This window comes from Salvelinus fontinalis, chromosome 17, assembly GCF_029448725.1.
Source record: "Salvelinus fontinalis isolate EN_2023a chromosome 17, ASM2944872v1, whole genome shotgun sequence".
In the NCBI taxonomy this organism is placed as follows: domain Eukaryota; kingdom Metazoa; phylum Chordata; class Actinopteri; order Salmoniformes; family Salmonidae; genus Salvelinus; species Salvelinus fontinalis.
Genome location: NC_074681.1, coordinates 9,027,067 through 9,044,150, shown reverse-complemented (window position 1 = coordinate 9,044,150; position 17,084 = coordinate 9,027,067). Strand labels below are relative to the sequence as shown.

Here is a 17,084-nt window from a genome sequence, read left to right as displayed (position 1 = left end):
TATCATTCTGTATTCTATCATTCTGTAGTAACCCTTAGTATTCTAACATTCTGTATTAACCCTTAGTATTCTATCATTCTGTATTCTATCATTCTGTAGTAACCCTTAGTATTCTAACATTCTGTATTAACCCTTAGTATTCTATCATTCTGTAGTAACCCTTAGTATTCTATCATTCTGTAGTAACCCTTAGTATTCTATCATTCTGTAGTAATCCTTAGTATTCTATCATTCTGTATTCTATCATTCTGTAGTAATCCTTAGTATTCTATCATTCTGTATTCTATCATTCTGTATTAACCCTTAGTATTCTAACATTCTGTATTAACCCTTAGTATTCTATCATTCTGTATTCTATCATTCTGTAGTAACCCTTAGTATTCTATCATTCTGTAGTAACCCTTAGTATTCTATCATTCTGTAGTAACCCTTAGTATTCTATCATTCTGTAGTAACCCTTAGTATTCTATCATTCTGTAGTAACCCTTAGTATTCTATCATTCTGTATTCTATCATTCTGTAGTAACCCTTAGTATTCTAACATTCTGTATTATATCATTCTGTAGTAACCCTTAGTATTCTATCATTCTGTATTAATCCTTAGTATTCTATCATTCTGTATTCTATCATTCTGTAGTAACCCTTAGTATTCTATCATTCTGTATTCTATCATTCTGTAGTAACCCTTAGTATTCTATAATTCTGTATTATATCATTCTGTAGTAACCCTTAGTATTCTATCATTCTGTAGTAACCCTTAGTATTCTATCATTCTGTATTATATCATTCTGTATTAACCCTTAGTATTCTATCATTCTGTATTATATCATTCTGTATTAACCCTTAGTATTCTAACATTCTGTATTATATCATTCTGTAGTAACCCTTAGTATTCTATCATTCTGTATTCTATCATTCTGTATTAACCCTTAGTATTCTAACATTCTGTATTCTATCATTCTGTAGTAACCCTTAGTATTCTATCATTCTGTATTATATCATTCTGTAGTAACCCTTAGTATTCTATCATTCTGTATTATATCATTCTGTATTAACCCTTAGTATTCTAACATTCTGTATTAACCCTTAGTATTCTATCATTCTGTATTCTATCATTCTGTAGTAATCCTTGGTATTCTATCATTCTGTATTCTATCATTCTGTAGTAACCCTTAGTATTCTAACATTCTGTATTAACCCTTAGTATTCTATCATTCTGTAGTAACCCTTAGTATTCTATCATTCTGTATTAACCCTTAGTATTCTAACATTCTGTAGTAACCCTTAGTATTCTATCATTCTGTATTCTATCATTCTGTAGTAACCCTTAGTATTCTAACATTCTGTAGTAACCCTTAGTATTCTATCATTCTGTATTCTATCATTCTGTAGTAACCTTTAGTATTCTATCATTCTGTATTCTATCATTCTGTAGTAACCCTTAGTATTCTATCATTCTGTATTCTATCATTCTGTAGTAACCCTTAGTATTCTATCATTCTGTATTCTATCATTCTGTAGTAACCCTTAGTATTCTATCATTCTGTAGTAACCCTTAGTATTCTATCATTCTGTAGTAACCCTTAGTATTCTATCATTCTGTATTCTATCATTCTGTAGTAACCTTTAGTATTCTATCATTCTGTATTCTATCATTCTGTAGTAACCCTTAGTATTCTATCATTCTGTAGTAACCCTTAGTATTCTAACATTCTGTAGTAATCCTTAGTATTCTATCATTCTGTATTCTATCATTCTGTAGTAACCCTTAGTATTATATCATTCTGTAGTAACCCTTAGTATTCTATCATTCTGTAGTAACCCTTAGTATTATATCGTTCTGTAGTAACCCTTAGTATTCTATCATTCTGTATTCTATCATTCTGTAGTAACCCTTAGTATTCTAACATTCTGTATTAACCCTTAGTATTCTATCATTCTGTATTCTATCATTCTGTAGTAACCCTTAGTATTCTAACATTCTGTATTAACCCTTAGTATTCTATCATTCTGTAGTAACCCTTAGTATTCTATCATTCTGTAGTAACCCTTAGTATTCTATCATTCTGTAGTAATCCTTAGTATTCTATCATTCTGTATTCTATCATTCTGTAGTAATCCTTAGTATTCTATCATTCTGTATTCTATCATTCTGTAGTAATCCTTAGTATTCTATCATTCTGTATTCTATCATTCTGTATTAACCCTTAGTATTCTAACATTCTGTATTAATCCTTAGTATTCTATCATTCTGTATTCTATCATTCTGTAGTAACCCTTAGTATTCTATCATTCTGTAGTAACCCTTAGTATTCTATCATTCTGTAGTAACCCTTAGTATTCTATCATTCTGTAGTAACCCTTAGTATTCTATCATTCTGTAGTAACCCTTAGTATTCTATCATTCTGTATTCTATCATTCTGTAGTAACCCTTAGTATTCTAACATTCTGTATTATATCATTCTGTAGTAACCCTTAGTATTCTATCATTCTGTAGTAACCCTTAGTATTCTATCATTCTGTATTCTATCATTCTGTAGTAACCCTTAGTATTCTATCATTCTGTAGTAACCCTTAGTATTCTATCATTCTGTAGTAACCCTTAGTATTCTATCATTCTGTAGTAACCCTTAGTATTCTATCATTCTGTAGTAACCCTTAGTATTCTATCATTCTGTATTCTATCATTCTGTAGTAACCCTTAGTATTCTAACATTCTGTATTATATCATTCTGTAGTAACCCTTAGTATTCTATCATTCTGTAGTAACCCTTAGTATTCTATCATTCTGTAGTAACCCTTAGTATTCTATCATTCTGTATTATATCATTCTGTAGTAACCCTTAGTATTCTATCATTCTGTAGTAATCCTTAGTATTCTATCATTCTGTATTATATCATTCTGTAGTAACCCTTAGTATTCTATCATTCTGTATTAACCCTTAGTATTCTATCATTCTGTAGTAACCCTTAGTATTCTATCATTCTGTAGTAACCCTTAGTATTCTAACATTCTGTATTCTATCATTCTGTAGTAACCCTTAGTATTCTAACATTCTGTATTCTATCATTCTGTAGTAACCCTTAGTATTCTAACATTCTGTATTCTATCATTCTGTAGTAACCCTTAGTATTCTAACATTCTGTATTCTATCATTCTGTATTAACCCTTAGTATTCTATCATTCTGTATTAACCCTTAGTATTCTATCATTCTGTAGTAACCCTTAGTATTCTATCATTCTGTATTAACCCTTAGTATTCTAACATTCTGTATTCTATCATTCTGTATTAACCCTTAGTATTCTATCATTCTGTAGTAACCCTTAGTATTCTAACATTCTGTATTCTATCATTCTGTAGTAACCCTTAGTATTCTAACATTCTGTATTCTATCATTCTGTATTAACCCTTAGTATTCTATCATTCTGTATTAATCCTTAGTATTCTATCATTCTGTATTCTATCATTCTGTAGTAACCCTTAGTATTCTATCATTCTGTAGTAACCCTTAGTATTCTAACATTCTGTATTCTATCATTCTGTAGTAATCCTTAGTATTCTATCATTCTGTATTAACCCTTAGTATTCTATCATTCTGTATTAACCCTTAGTATTCTATCATTCTGTAGTAACCCTTAGTATTATAACATTCTGTATTCTATCATTCTGTAGTAATCCTTAGTATTCTAACATTCTGTATTCTATCATTCTGTAGTAACCCTTAGTATTCTATCATTCTGTATTCTATCATTCTGTAGTAATCCTTAGTATTCTATCATTCTGTAGTAACCCTTAGTATTCTAACATTCTGTATTCTATCATTCTGTATTAACCCTTAGTATTCTATCATTCTGTAGTAACCCTTAGTATTCTATCATTCTGTAGTAACCCTTAGTATTCTAACATTCTGTATTCTATCATTCTGTAGTAACCCTTAGTATTCTAACATTCTGTATTCTATCATTCTGTAGTAACCCTTAGTATTCTAACATTCTGTATTCTATCATTCTGTAGTAACCCTTAGTATTCTAACATTCTGTATTCTATCATTCTGTATTAACCCTTAGTATTCTATCATTCTGTATTAACCCTTAGTATTCTATCATTCTGTAGTAACCCTTAGTATTCTATCATTCTGTATTAACCCTTAGTATTCTAACATTCTGTATTCTATCATTCTGTATTAACCCTTAGTATTCTATCATTCTGTATTAACCCTTAGTATTCTATCATTCTGTAGTAACCCTTAGTATTCTAACATTCTGTATTCTATCATTCTGTAGTAACCCTTAGTATTCTAACATTCTGTATTCTATCATTCTGTATTAACCCTTAGTATTCTATCATTCTGTATTAATCCTTAGTATTCTATCATTCTGTATTCTATCATTCTGTAGTAATCCTTAGTATTCTATCATTCTGTAGTAATCCTTAGTATTCTATCATTCTGTAGTAACCCTTAGTATTCTATCATTCTGTAGTAACCCTTAGTATTCTATCATTCTGTATTCTATCATTCTGTAGTAATCCTTAGTATTCTATCATTCTGTAGTAACCCTTAGTATTCTATCATTCTGTATTCTATCATTCTGTAGTAATCCTTAGTATTCTATCATTCTGTAGTAACCCTTAGTATTCTATCATTCTGTAGTAACCCTTAGTATTCTATCATTCTGTATTCTATCATTCTGTAGTAACCCTTAGTATTCTATCATTCTGTAGTAACCCTTAGGATTCTATCATTCTGTAGTAACCCTTAGTATTCTATCATTCTGTAGTAACCTTTAGTATTCTATCATTCTGTATTCTATCATTCTGTAGTAACCCTTAGTATTCTATCATTCTGTATTCTATCATTCTGTGGTAACCCTTAGTATTCTATCATTCTGTATTCTATCATTCTGTAGTAACCCTTAGTATTCTATCATTCTGTATTCTATCATTCTGTGGTAACCCTTAGTATTCTATCATTCTGTATTCTAACATTCTGTAGTAACCCTTAGTATTCTATCATTCTGTAGTAACCCTTAGTATTCTATCATTCTGTATTCTATCATTCTGTAGTAATCCTTAGTATTCTATCATTCTGTAGTAACCCTTAGTATTCTATCATTCTGTAGTAACCCTTAGTATTCTAACATTCTGTAGTAACCCTTAGTATTCTATCATTCTGTAGTAACCCTTAGTATTCTAACATTCTGTATTAACCCTTAGTATTCTATCATTCTGTAGTAACCCTTAGTATTCTATCATTCTGTATTAACCCTTAGTATTCTAACATTCTGTAGTAACCCTTAGTATTCTATCATTCTGTATTCTATCATTCTGTAGTAACCCTTAGTATTCTAACATTCTGTAGTAACCCTTAGTATTCTATCATTCTGTATTCTATCATTCTGTAGTAACCTTTAGTATTCTATCATTCTGTATTCTATCATTCTGTAGTAACCCTTAGTATTCTATCATTCTGTATTCTATCATTCTGTAGTAACCCTTAGTATTCTATCATTCTGTATTCTATCATTCTGTAGTAACCCTTAGTATTCTATCATTCTGTAGTAACCCTTAGTATTCTATCATTCTGTAGTAACCCTTAGTATTCTATCATTCTGTATTCTATCATTCTGTAGTAACCTTTAGTATTCTATCATTCTGTATTCTATCATTCTGTAGTAACCCTTAGTATTCTATCATTCTGTAGTAACCCTTAGTATTCTAACATTCTGTAGTAATCCTTAGTATTCTATCATTCTGTATTCTATCATTCTGTAGTAACCCTTAGTATTATATCATTCTGTAGTAACCCTTAGTATTCTATCATTCTGTAGTAACCCTTAGTATTATATCGTTCTGTAGTAACCCTTAGTATTCTATCATTCTGTATTCTATCATTCTGTAGTAACCCTTAGTATTCTAACATTCTGTATTAACCCTTAGTATTCTATCATTCTGTATTCTATCATTCTGTAGTAACCCTTAGTATTCTAACATTCTGTATTAACCCTTAGTATTCTATCATTCTGTAGTAACCCTTAGTATTCTATCATTCTGTAGTAACCCTTAGTATTCTATCATTCTGTAGTAATCCTTAGTATTCTATCATTCTGTATTCTATCATTCTGTAGTAATCCTTAGTATTCTATCATTCTGTATTCTATCATTCTGTAGTAATCCTTAGTATTCTATCATTCTGTATTCTATCATTCTGTATTAACCCTTAGTATTCTAACATTCTGTATTAACCCTTAGTATTCTATCATTCTGTATTCTATCATTCTGTAGTAACCCTTAGTATTCTATCATTCTGTAGTAACCCTTAGTATTCTATCATTCTGTAGTAACCCTTAGTATTCTATCATTCTGTAGTAACCCTTAGTATTCTATCATTCTGTAGTAACCCTTAGTATTCTATCATTCTGTATTCTATCATTCTGTAGTAACCCTTAGTATTCTAACATTCTGTATTATATCATTCTGTAGTAACCCTTAGTATTCTATCATTCTGTAGTAACCCTTAGTATTCTATCATTCTGTATTCTATCATTCTGTAGTAACCTTTAGTATTCTATCATTCTGTATTCTATCATTCTGTAGTAACCCTTAGTATTCTATCATTCTGTATTCTATCATTCTGTAGTAACCCTTAGTATTCTATCATTCTGTATTCTATCATTCTGTAGTAACCCTTAGTATTCTATCATTCTGTAGTAACCCTTAGTATTCTATCATTCTGTAGTAACCCTTAGTATTCTATCATTCTGTATTCTATCATTCTGTAGTAACCTTTAGTATTCTATCATTCTGTATTCTATCATTCTGTAGTAACCCTTAGTATTCTATCATTCTGTAGTAACCCTTAGTATTCTAACATTCTGTAGTAATCCTTAGTATTCTATCATTCTGTATTCTATCATTCTGTAGTAACCCTTAGTATTATATCATTCTGTAGTAACCCTTAGTATTCTATCATTCTGTAGTAACCCTTAGTATTATATCGTTCTGTAGTAACCCTTAGTATTCTATCATTCTGTATTCTATCATTCTGTAGTAACCCTTAGTATTCTAACATTCTGTATTAACCCTTAGTATTCTATCATTCTGTATTCTATCATTCTGTAGTAACCCTTAGTATTCTAACATTCTGTATTAACCCTTAGTATTCTATCATTCTGTAGTAACCCTTAGTATTCTATCATTCTGTAGTAACCCTTAGTATTCTATCATTCTGTAGTAATCCTTAGTATTCTATCATTCTGTATTCTATCATTCTGTAGTAATCCTTAGTATTCTATCATTCTGTATTCTATCATTCTGTATTAACCCTTAGTATTCTAACATTCTGTATTAACCCTTAGTATTCTATCATTCTGTATTCTATCATTCTGTAGTAACCCTTAGTATTCTATCATTCTGTAGTAACCCTTAGTATTCTATCATTCTGTAGTAACCCTTAGTATTCTATCATTCTGTAGTAACCCTTAGTATTCTATCATTCTGTAGTAACCCTTAGTATTCTATCATTCTGTATTCTATCATTCTGTAGTAACCCTTAGTATTCTAACATTCTGTATTATATCATTCTGTAGTAACCCTTAGTATTCTATCATTCTGTATTAATCCTTAGTATTCTATCATTCTGTATTCTATCATTCTGTAGTAACCCTTAGTATTCTATCATTCTGTATTCTATCATTCTGTAGTAACCCTTAGTATTCTATAATTCTGTATTATATCATTCTGTAGTAACCCTTAGTATTCTATCATTCTGTAGTAACCCTTAGTATTCTATCATTCTGTATTATATCATTCTGTATTAACCCTTAGTATTCTATCATTCTGTATTATATCATTCTGTATTAACCCTTAGTATTCTAACATTCTGTATTATATCATTCTGTAGTAACCCTTAGTATTCTATCATTCTGTATTCTATCATTCTGTATTAACCCTTAGTATTCTAACATTCTGTATTCTATCATTCTGTAGTAACCCTTAGTATTCTATCATTCTGTATTATATCATTCTGTAGTAACCCTTAGTATTCTATCATTCTGTATTATATCATTCTGTATTAACCCTTAGTATTCTAACATTCTGTATTAACCCTTAGTATTCTATCATTCTGTATTCTATCATTCTGTAGTAATCCTTGGTATTCTATCATTCTGTATTCTATCATTCTGTAGTAACCCTTAGTATTCTAACATTCTGTATTAACCCTTAGTATTCTATCATTCTGTAGTAACCCTTAGTATTCTATCATTCTGTATTAACCCTTAGTATTCTAACATTCTGTAGTAACCCTTAGTATTCTATCATTCTGTATTCTATCATTCTGTAGTAACCCTTAGTATTCTAACATTCTGTAGTAACCCTTAGTATTCTATCATTCTGTATTCTATCATTCTGTAGTAACCTTTAGTATTCTATCATTCTGTATTCTATCATTCTGTAGTAACCCTTAGTATTCTATCATTCTGTATTCTATCATTCTGTAGTAACCCGTAGTATTCTATCATTCTGTATTCTATCATTCTGTAGTAACCCTTAGTATTCTATCATTCTGTAGTAACCCTTAGTATTCTATCATTCTGTAGTAACCCTTAGTATTCTATCATTCTGTATTCTATCATTCTGTAGTAACCTTTAGTATTCTATCATTCTGTATTCTATCATTCTGTAGTAACCCTTAGTATTCTATCATTCTGTAGTAACCCTTAGTATTCTAACATTCTGTAGTAATCCTTAGTATTCTATCATTCTGTATTCTATCATTCTGTAGTAACCCTTAGTATTATATCATTCTGTAGTAACCCTTAGTATTCTATCATTCTGTAGTAACCCTTAGTATTATATCGTTCTGTAGTAACCCTTAGTATTCTATCATTCTGTATTCTATCATTCTGTAGTAACCCTTAGTATTCTAACATTCTGTATTAACCCTTAGTATTCTATCATTCTGTATTCTATCATTCTGTAGTAACCCTTAGTATTCTAACATTCTGTATTAACCCTTAGTATTCTATCATTCTGTAGTAACCCTTAGTATTCTATCATTCTGTAGTAACCCTTAGTATTCTATCATTCTGTAGTAATCCTTAGTATTCTATCATTCTGTATTCTATCATTCTGTAGTAATCCTTAGTATTCTATCATTCTGTATTCTATCATTCTGTAGTAATCCTTAGTATTCTATCATTCTGTATTCTATCATTCTGTATTAACCCTTAGTATTCTAACATTCTGTATTAATCCTTAGTATTCTATCATTCTGTATTCTATCATTCTGTAGTAACCCTTAGTATTCTATCATTCTGTAGTAACCCTTAGTATTCTATCATTCTGTAGTAACCCTTAGTATTCTATCATTCTGTAGTAACCCTTAGTATTCTATCATTCTGTAGTAACCCTTAGTATTCTATCATTCTGTATTCTATCATTCTGTAGTAACCCTTAGTATTCTAACATTCTGTATTATATCATTCTGTAGTAACCCTTAGTATTCTATCATTCTGTAGTAACCCTTAGTATTCTATCATTCTGTATTCTATCATTCTGTAGTAACCTTTAGTATTCTATCATTCTGTATTCTATCATTCTGTAGTAACCCTTAGTATTCTATCATTCTGTATTCTATCATTCTGTAGTAACCCTTAGTATTCTATCATTCTGTATTCTATCATTCTGTAGTAACCCTTAGTATTCTATCATTCTGTAGTAACCCTTAGTATTCTATCATTCTGTAGTAACCCTTAGTATTCTATCATTCTGTATTCTATCATTCTGTAGTAACCTTTAGTATTCTATCATTCTGTATTCTATCATTCTGTAGTAACCCTTAGTATTCTATCATTCTGTAGTAACCCTTAGTATTCTAACATTCTGTAGTAATCCTTAGTATTCTATCATTCTGTATTCTATCATTCTGTAGGAACCCTTAGTATTATATCATTCTGTAGTAACCCTTAGTATTCTATCATTCTGTAGTAACCCTTAGTATTATATCGTTCTGTAGTAACCCTTAGTATTCTATCATTCTGTATTCTATCATTCTGTAGTAACCCTTAGTATTCTAACATTCTGTATTAACCCTTAGTATTCTATCATTCTGTATTCTATCATTCTGTAGTAACCCTTAGTATTCTAACATTCTGTATTAACCCTTAGTATTCTATCATTCTGTAGTAACCCTTAGTATTCTATCATTCTGTAGTAACCCTTAGTATTCTATCATTCTGTAGTAATCCTTAGTATTCTATCATTCTGTATTCTATCATTCTGTAGTAATCCTTAGTATTCTATCATTCTGTATTCTATCATTCTGTAGTAATCCTTAGTATTCTATCATTCTGTATTCTATCATTCTGTATTAACCCTTAGTATTCTAACATTCTGTATTAACCCTTAGTATTCTATCATTCTGTATTCTATCATTCTGTAGTAACCCTTAGTATTCTATCATTCTGTAGTAACCCTTAGTATTCTATCATTCTGTAGTAACCCTTAGTATTCTATCATTCTGTAGTAACCCTTAGTATTCTATCATTCTGTATTCTATCATTCTGTAGTAACCCTTAGTATTCTAACATTCTGTATTATATCATTCTGTAGTAACCCTTAGTATTCTATCATTCTGTATTAATCCTTAGTATTCTATCATTCTGTATTCTATCATTCTGTAGTAACCCTTAGTATTCTATCATTCTGTATTCTATCATTCTGTAGTAACCCTTAGTATTCTATAATTCTGTATTATATCATTCTGTAGTAACCCTTAGTATTCTATCATTCTGTAGTAACCCTTAGTATTCTATCATTCTGTATTATATCATTCTGTATTAACCCTTAGTATTCTATCATTCTGTATTATATCATTCTGTATTAACCCTTAGTATTCTAACATTCTGTATTATATCATTCTGTAGTAACCCTTAGTATTCTATCATTCTGTATTCTATCATTCTGTATTAACCCTTAGTATTCTAACATTCTGTATTCTATCATTCTGTAGTAACCCTTAGTATTCTATCATTCTGTATTATATCATTCTGTAGTAACCCTTAGTATTCTATCATTCTGTATTATATCATTCTGTATTAACCCTTAGTATTCTAACATTCTGTATTAACCCTTAGTATTCTATCATTCTGTATTCTATCATTCTGTAGTAATCCTTGGTATTCTATCATTCTGTATTCTATCATTCTGTAGTAACCCTTAGTATTCTAACATTCTGTATTAACCCTTAGTATTCTATCATTCTGTAGTAACCCTTAGTATTCTATCATTCTGTATTAACCCTTAGTATTCTAACATTCTGTAGTAACCCTTAGTATTCTATCATTCTGTATTCTATCATTCTGTAGTAACCCTTAGTATTCTAACATTCTGTAGTAACCCTTAGTATTCTATCATTCTGTATTCTATCATTCTGTAGTAACCTTTAGTATTCTATCATTCTGTATTCTATCATTCTGTAGTAACCCTTAGTATTCTATCATTCTGTATTCTATCATTCTGTAGTAACCCTTAGTATTCTATCATTCTGTATTCTATCATTCTGTAGTAACCCTTAGTATTCTATCATTCTGTAGTAACCCTTAGTATTCTATCATTCTGTAGTAACCCTTAGTATTCTATCATTCTGTATTCTATCATTCTGTAGTAACCTTTAGTATTCTATCATTCTGTATTCTATCATTCTGTAGTAACCCTTAGTATTCTATCATTCTGTAGTAACCCTTAGTATTCTAACATTCTGTAGTAATCCTTAGTATTCTATCATTCTGTATTCTATCATTCTGTAGTAACCCTTAGTATTATATCATTCTGTAGTAACCCTTAGTATTCTATCATTCTGTAGTAACCCTTAGTATTATATCGTTCTGTAGTAACCCTTAGTATTCTATCATTCTGTATTCTATCATTCTGTAGTAACCCTTAGTATTCTAACATTCTGTATTAACCCTTAGTATTCTATCATTCTGTATTCTATCATTCTGTAGTAACCCTTAGTATTCTAACATTCTGTATTAACCCTTAGTATTCTATCATTCTGTAGTAACCCTTAGTATTCTATCATTCTGTAGTAACCCTTAGTATTCTATCATTCTGTAGTAATCCTTAGTATTCTATCATTCTGTATTCTATCATTCTGTAGTAATCCTTAGTATTCTATCATTCTGTATTCTATCATTCTGTAGTAATCCTTAGTATTCTATCATTCTGTATTCTATCATTCTGTATTAACCCTTAGTATTCTAACATTCTGTATTAATCCTTAGTATTCTATCATTCTGTATTCTATCATTCTGTAGTAACCCTTAGTATTCTATCATTCTGTAGTAACCCTTAGTATTCTATCATTCTGTAGTAACCCTTAGTATTCTATCATTCTGTAGTAACCCTTAGTATTCTATCATTCTGTAGTAACCCTTAGTATTCTATCATTCTGTAGTAACCCTTAGTATTCTAACATTCTGTATTATATCATTCTGTAGTAACCCTTAGTATTCTATCATTCTGTAGTAACCCTTAGTATTCTATCATTCTGTATTCTATCATTCTGTAGTAACCTTTAGTATTCTATCATTCTGTATTCTATCATTCTGTAGTAACCCTTAGTATTCTATCATTCTGTATTCTATCATTCTGTAGTAACCCTTAGTATTCTATCATTCTGTATTCTATCATTCTGTAGTAACCCTTAGTATTCTATCATTCTGTAGTAACCCTTAGTATTCTATCATTCTGTAGTAACCCTTAGTATTCTATCATTCTGTATTCTATCATTCTGTAGTAACCTTTAGTATTCTATCATTCTGTATTCTATCATTCTGTAGTAACCCTTAGTATTCTATCATTCTGTAGTAACCCTTAGTATTCTAACATTCTGTAGTAATCCTTAGTATTCTATCATTCTGTATTCTATCATTCTGTAGGAACCCTTAGTATTATATCATTCTGTAGTAACCCTTAGTATTCTATCATTCTGTAGTAACCCTTAGTATTATATCGTTCTGTAGTAACCCTTAGTATTCTATCATTCTGTATTCTATCATTCTGTAGTAACCCTTAGTATTCTAACATTCTGTATTAACCCTTAGTATTCTATCATTCTGTATTCTATCATTCTGTAGTAACCCTTAGTATTCTAACATTCTGTATTAACCCTTAGTATTCTATCATTCTGTAGTAACCCTTAGTATTCTATCATTCTGTAGTAACCCTTAGTATTCTATCATTCTGTAGTAATCCTTAGTATTCTATCATTCTGTATTCTATCATTCTGTAGTAATCCTTAGTATTCTATCATTCTGTATTCTATCATTCTGTAGTAATCCTTAGTATTCTATCATTCTGTATTCTATCATTCTGTATTAACCCTTAGTATTCTAACATTCTGTATTAACCCTTAGTATTCTATCATTCTGTATTCTATCATTCTGTAGTAACCCTTAGTATTCTATCATTCTGTAGTAACCCTTAGTATTCTATCATTCTGTAGTAACCCTTAGTATTCTATCATTCTGTAGTAACCCTTAGTATTCTATCATTCTGTAGTAACCCTTAGTATTCTATCATTCTGTATTCTATCATTCTGTAGTAACCCTTAGTATTCTAACATTCTGTATTATATCATTCTGTAGTAACCCTTAGTATTCTATCATTCTGTATTAATCCTTAGTATTCTATCATTCTGTATTCTATCATTCTGTAGTAACCCTTAGTATTCTATCATTCTGTATTCTATCATTCTGTAGTAACCCTTAGTATTCTATAATTCTGTATTATATCATTCTGTAGTAACCCTTAGTATTCTATCATTCTGTAGTAACCCTTAGTATTCTATCATTCTGTATTATATCATTCTGTATTAACCCTTAGTATTCTATCATTCTGTATTATATCATTCTGTATTAACCCTTAGTATTCTAACATTCTGTATTATATCATTCTGTAGTAACCCTTAGTATTCTATCATTCTGTATTCTATCATTCTGTATTAACCCTTAGTATTCTAACATTCTGTATTCTATCATTCTGTAGTAACCCTTAGTATTCTATCATTCTGTATTATATCATTCTGTAGTAACCCTTAGTATTCTATCATTCTGTATTATATCATTCTGTATTAACCCTTAGTATTCTAACATTCTGTATTAACCCTTAGTATTCTATCATTCTGTATTCTATCATTCTGTAGTAATCCTTGGTATTCTATCATTCTGTATTCTATCATTCTGTATTAACCCTTAGTATTCTATCATTCTGTATTCTATCATTCTGTAGTAATCCTTAGTATTCTATCATTCTGTATTCTATCATTCTGTAGTAACCCTTAGTATTCTATCATTCTGTAGTAACCCTTAGTATTCTATCATTCTGTATTAACCCTTAGTATTCTATCATTCTGTATTCTATCATTCTGTAGTAACCCTTAGTATTCTAACATTCTGTATTCTATCATTCTGTAGTAACCCTTAGTATTCTAACATTCTGTATTCTATCATTCTGTATTAACCCTTAGTATTCTAACATTCTGTATTTTATCATTCTGTATTAACCCTTAGTATTCTATCATTCTGTATTAACCCTTAGTATTCTATCATTCTGTAGTAACCCTTAGTATTCTAACATTCTGTATTCTATCATTCTGTAGTAACCCTTAGTATTCTAACATTCTGTATTCTATCATTCTGTATTAACCCTTAGTATTGTATCATTCTGTATTAATCCTTAGTATTCTATCATTCTGTATTCTATCATTCTGTATTCTATCATTCTGTATTCTAACATTCTGTATTCTATCATTCTGTAGTAACCCTTAGTATTCTATCATTCTGTAGTAACCCTTAGTATTCTATCATTCTGTATTCTATCATTCTGTATTCTATCATTCTGTAGTAACCCTTAGTATTCTATCATTCTGTAGTAACCCTTAGTATTCTATCATTCTGTATTCTATCATTCTGTATTCTAACATTCTGTATTCTATCATTCTGTATTCTATCATTCTGTAGTAACCCTTAGTATTCTATCATTCTGTAGTAACCCTTAGTATTCTATCATTCTGTATTAACCCTTAGTATTCTATCATTCTGTAGTAACCCTTAGTATTCTATCATTCTGTAGTAACCTTTAGTATTCTATCATTCTGTATTCTATCATTCTGTAGTAACCCTTAGTATTCTATCATTCTGTAGTAACCTTTAGTATTCTATCATTCTGTATTCTATCATTCTGTAGTAACCCTTAGTATTCTATCATTCTGTATTAACCCTTAGTATTCTAACATTCTGTATTCTGTCATTCTGTAGTAACCCTTAGTATTCTAACATTCTGTATTCTATCATTCTGTAGTAACCCTTAGTATTCTATCATTCTGTAGTAACCCTTAGTATTCTATCATTCTGTAGTAACCCTTAGTATTCTATCATTCTGTAGTAACCCTTAGTATTCTAACATTCTGTATTAACCCTTAGTATTCTATCATTCTGTAGTAACCTTTAGTATTCTATCATTCTGTATTATATCATTCTGTAGTAACCCTTAGTATTCTATCATTCTGTAGTAACCTTTAGTATTCTATCATTCTGTATTATATCATTCTGTAGTAACCCTTAGTATTCTATCATTCTGTAGTAACCCTTAGTATTCTATCATTCTGTAGTAACCTTTAGTATTCTATCATTCTGTATTATATCATTCTGTAGTAACCCTTAGTATTCTATCATTCTGTAGTAACCCTTAGTATTCTATCATTCTGTATTCTATCATTCTGTAGTAACCCTTAGTATTCTATCATTCTGTAGTAACCCTTAGTATTCTATCATTCTGTAGTAACCCTTAGTATTCTAACATTCTGTATTCTATCATTCTGTAGTAAACCTTAGTATTCTATCATTCTGTATTCTATCATTCTGTAGTAACCCTTAGTATTCTATCATTCTGTAGTAACCCTTAGTATTCTATCATTCTGTAGTAACCCTTAGTATTCTATCATTCTGTAGTAACCCTTAGTATTCTATCATTCTGTATTCTATCATTCTGTAGTAACCCTTAGTATTCTATCATTCTGTATTCTATCATTCTGTAGTAACCCTTAGTATTATATCATTCTGTATTCTATCATTCTGTAGTAACCCTTAGTATTCTATCATTCTGTATTCTATCATTCTGTAGTAACCCTTAGTATTCTATCATTCTGTATTCTATCATTCTGTAGTAACCCTTAGTATTCTATCATTCTGTATTCTATTATTCTGTAGTAACCCTTAGTATTCTATCATTCTGTAGTAACCCTTAGTATTCTATCATTCTGTAGTAACCCTTAGTATTCTATCATTCTGTAGTAACCCTTAGTATTCTATCATTCTGTAGTAACCCTTAGTATTCTATCATTCTGTAGTAACCCTTAGTATTCTATCATTCTGTAGTAACCCTTAGTATTCTAACATTCTGTATTCTATCATTCTGTAGTAACCCTTAGTATTCTAACATTCTGTATTCTATCATTCTGTAGTAACCCTTAGTATTATATCATTCTGTAGTAACCCTTAGTATTCTATCATTCTGTAGTAACCCTTAGTATTATATCATTCTGTAGTAACCCTTAGTATTCTATCATTCTGTATTCTATCATTCTGTATTCTATCATTCTGTAGTAACCCTTAGTATTCTATCATTCTGTATTCTATCATTCTGTATTCTATCATTCTGTAGTAACCCTTAGTATTCTATCCTTCTGTAGTAACCCTTAGTATTCTAACAGGACTGGGAAGGTGGAGGGGAGGACTGGGGGTGTGGAGGGGAGGACTGGGGAGGTGGAGGGGAGGACTGGGGAGGTGGAGGGGAGGACTGGGGAGGTGGAGGAGAGGGGAGGACTGGGGAGGTGGAGGAGAGGGGAGGACTGGGGAGGTGGAGGAGAGGGGAGGACTGGGGAGGTGGAGGGGAGGACTGGGATGGTGGAGGGGAGGACTGGGGGGGTGGAGGGGAGGACTGGGGAGGTGGAGGGGAGGACTGGGGAGGTGGAGGGGAGGACTGGGGAGGTAGAGGGGAGGACTGGGGAGGTGGAGGGG

At 30.5% G+C, this 17,084-nt stretch overlaps 1 protein-coding gene across 1 annotated transcript in view; it reads left to right on the top strand.

The window, feature by feature from the left end:
• The window catches only part of LOC129813672 (receptor-type tyrosine-protein phosphatase mu-like), a 652,787-nt gene that overhangs the window by 167,788 nt on the left and 467,915 nt on the right, over positions 1 to 17,084 (top strand). The gene's annotated exons all lie outside the window — the stretch shown is intronic.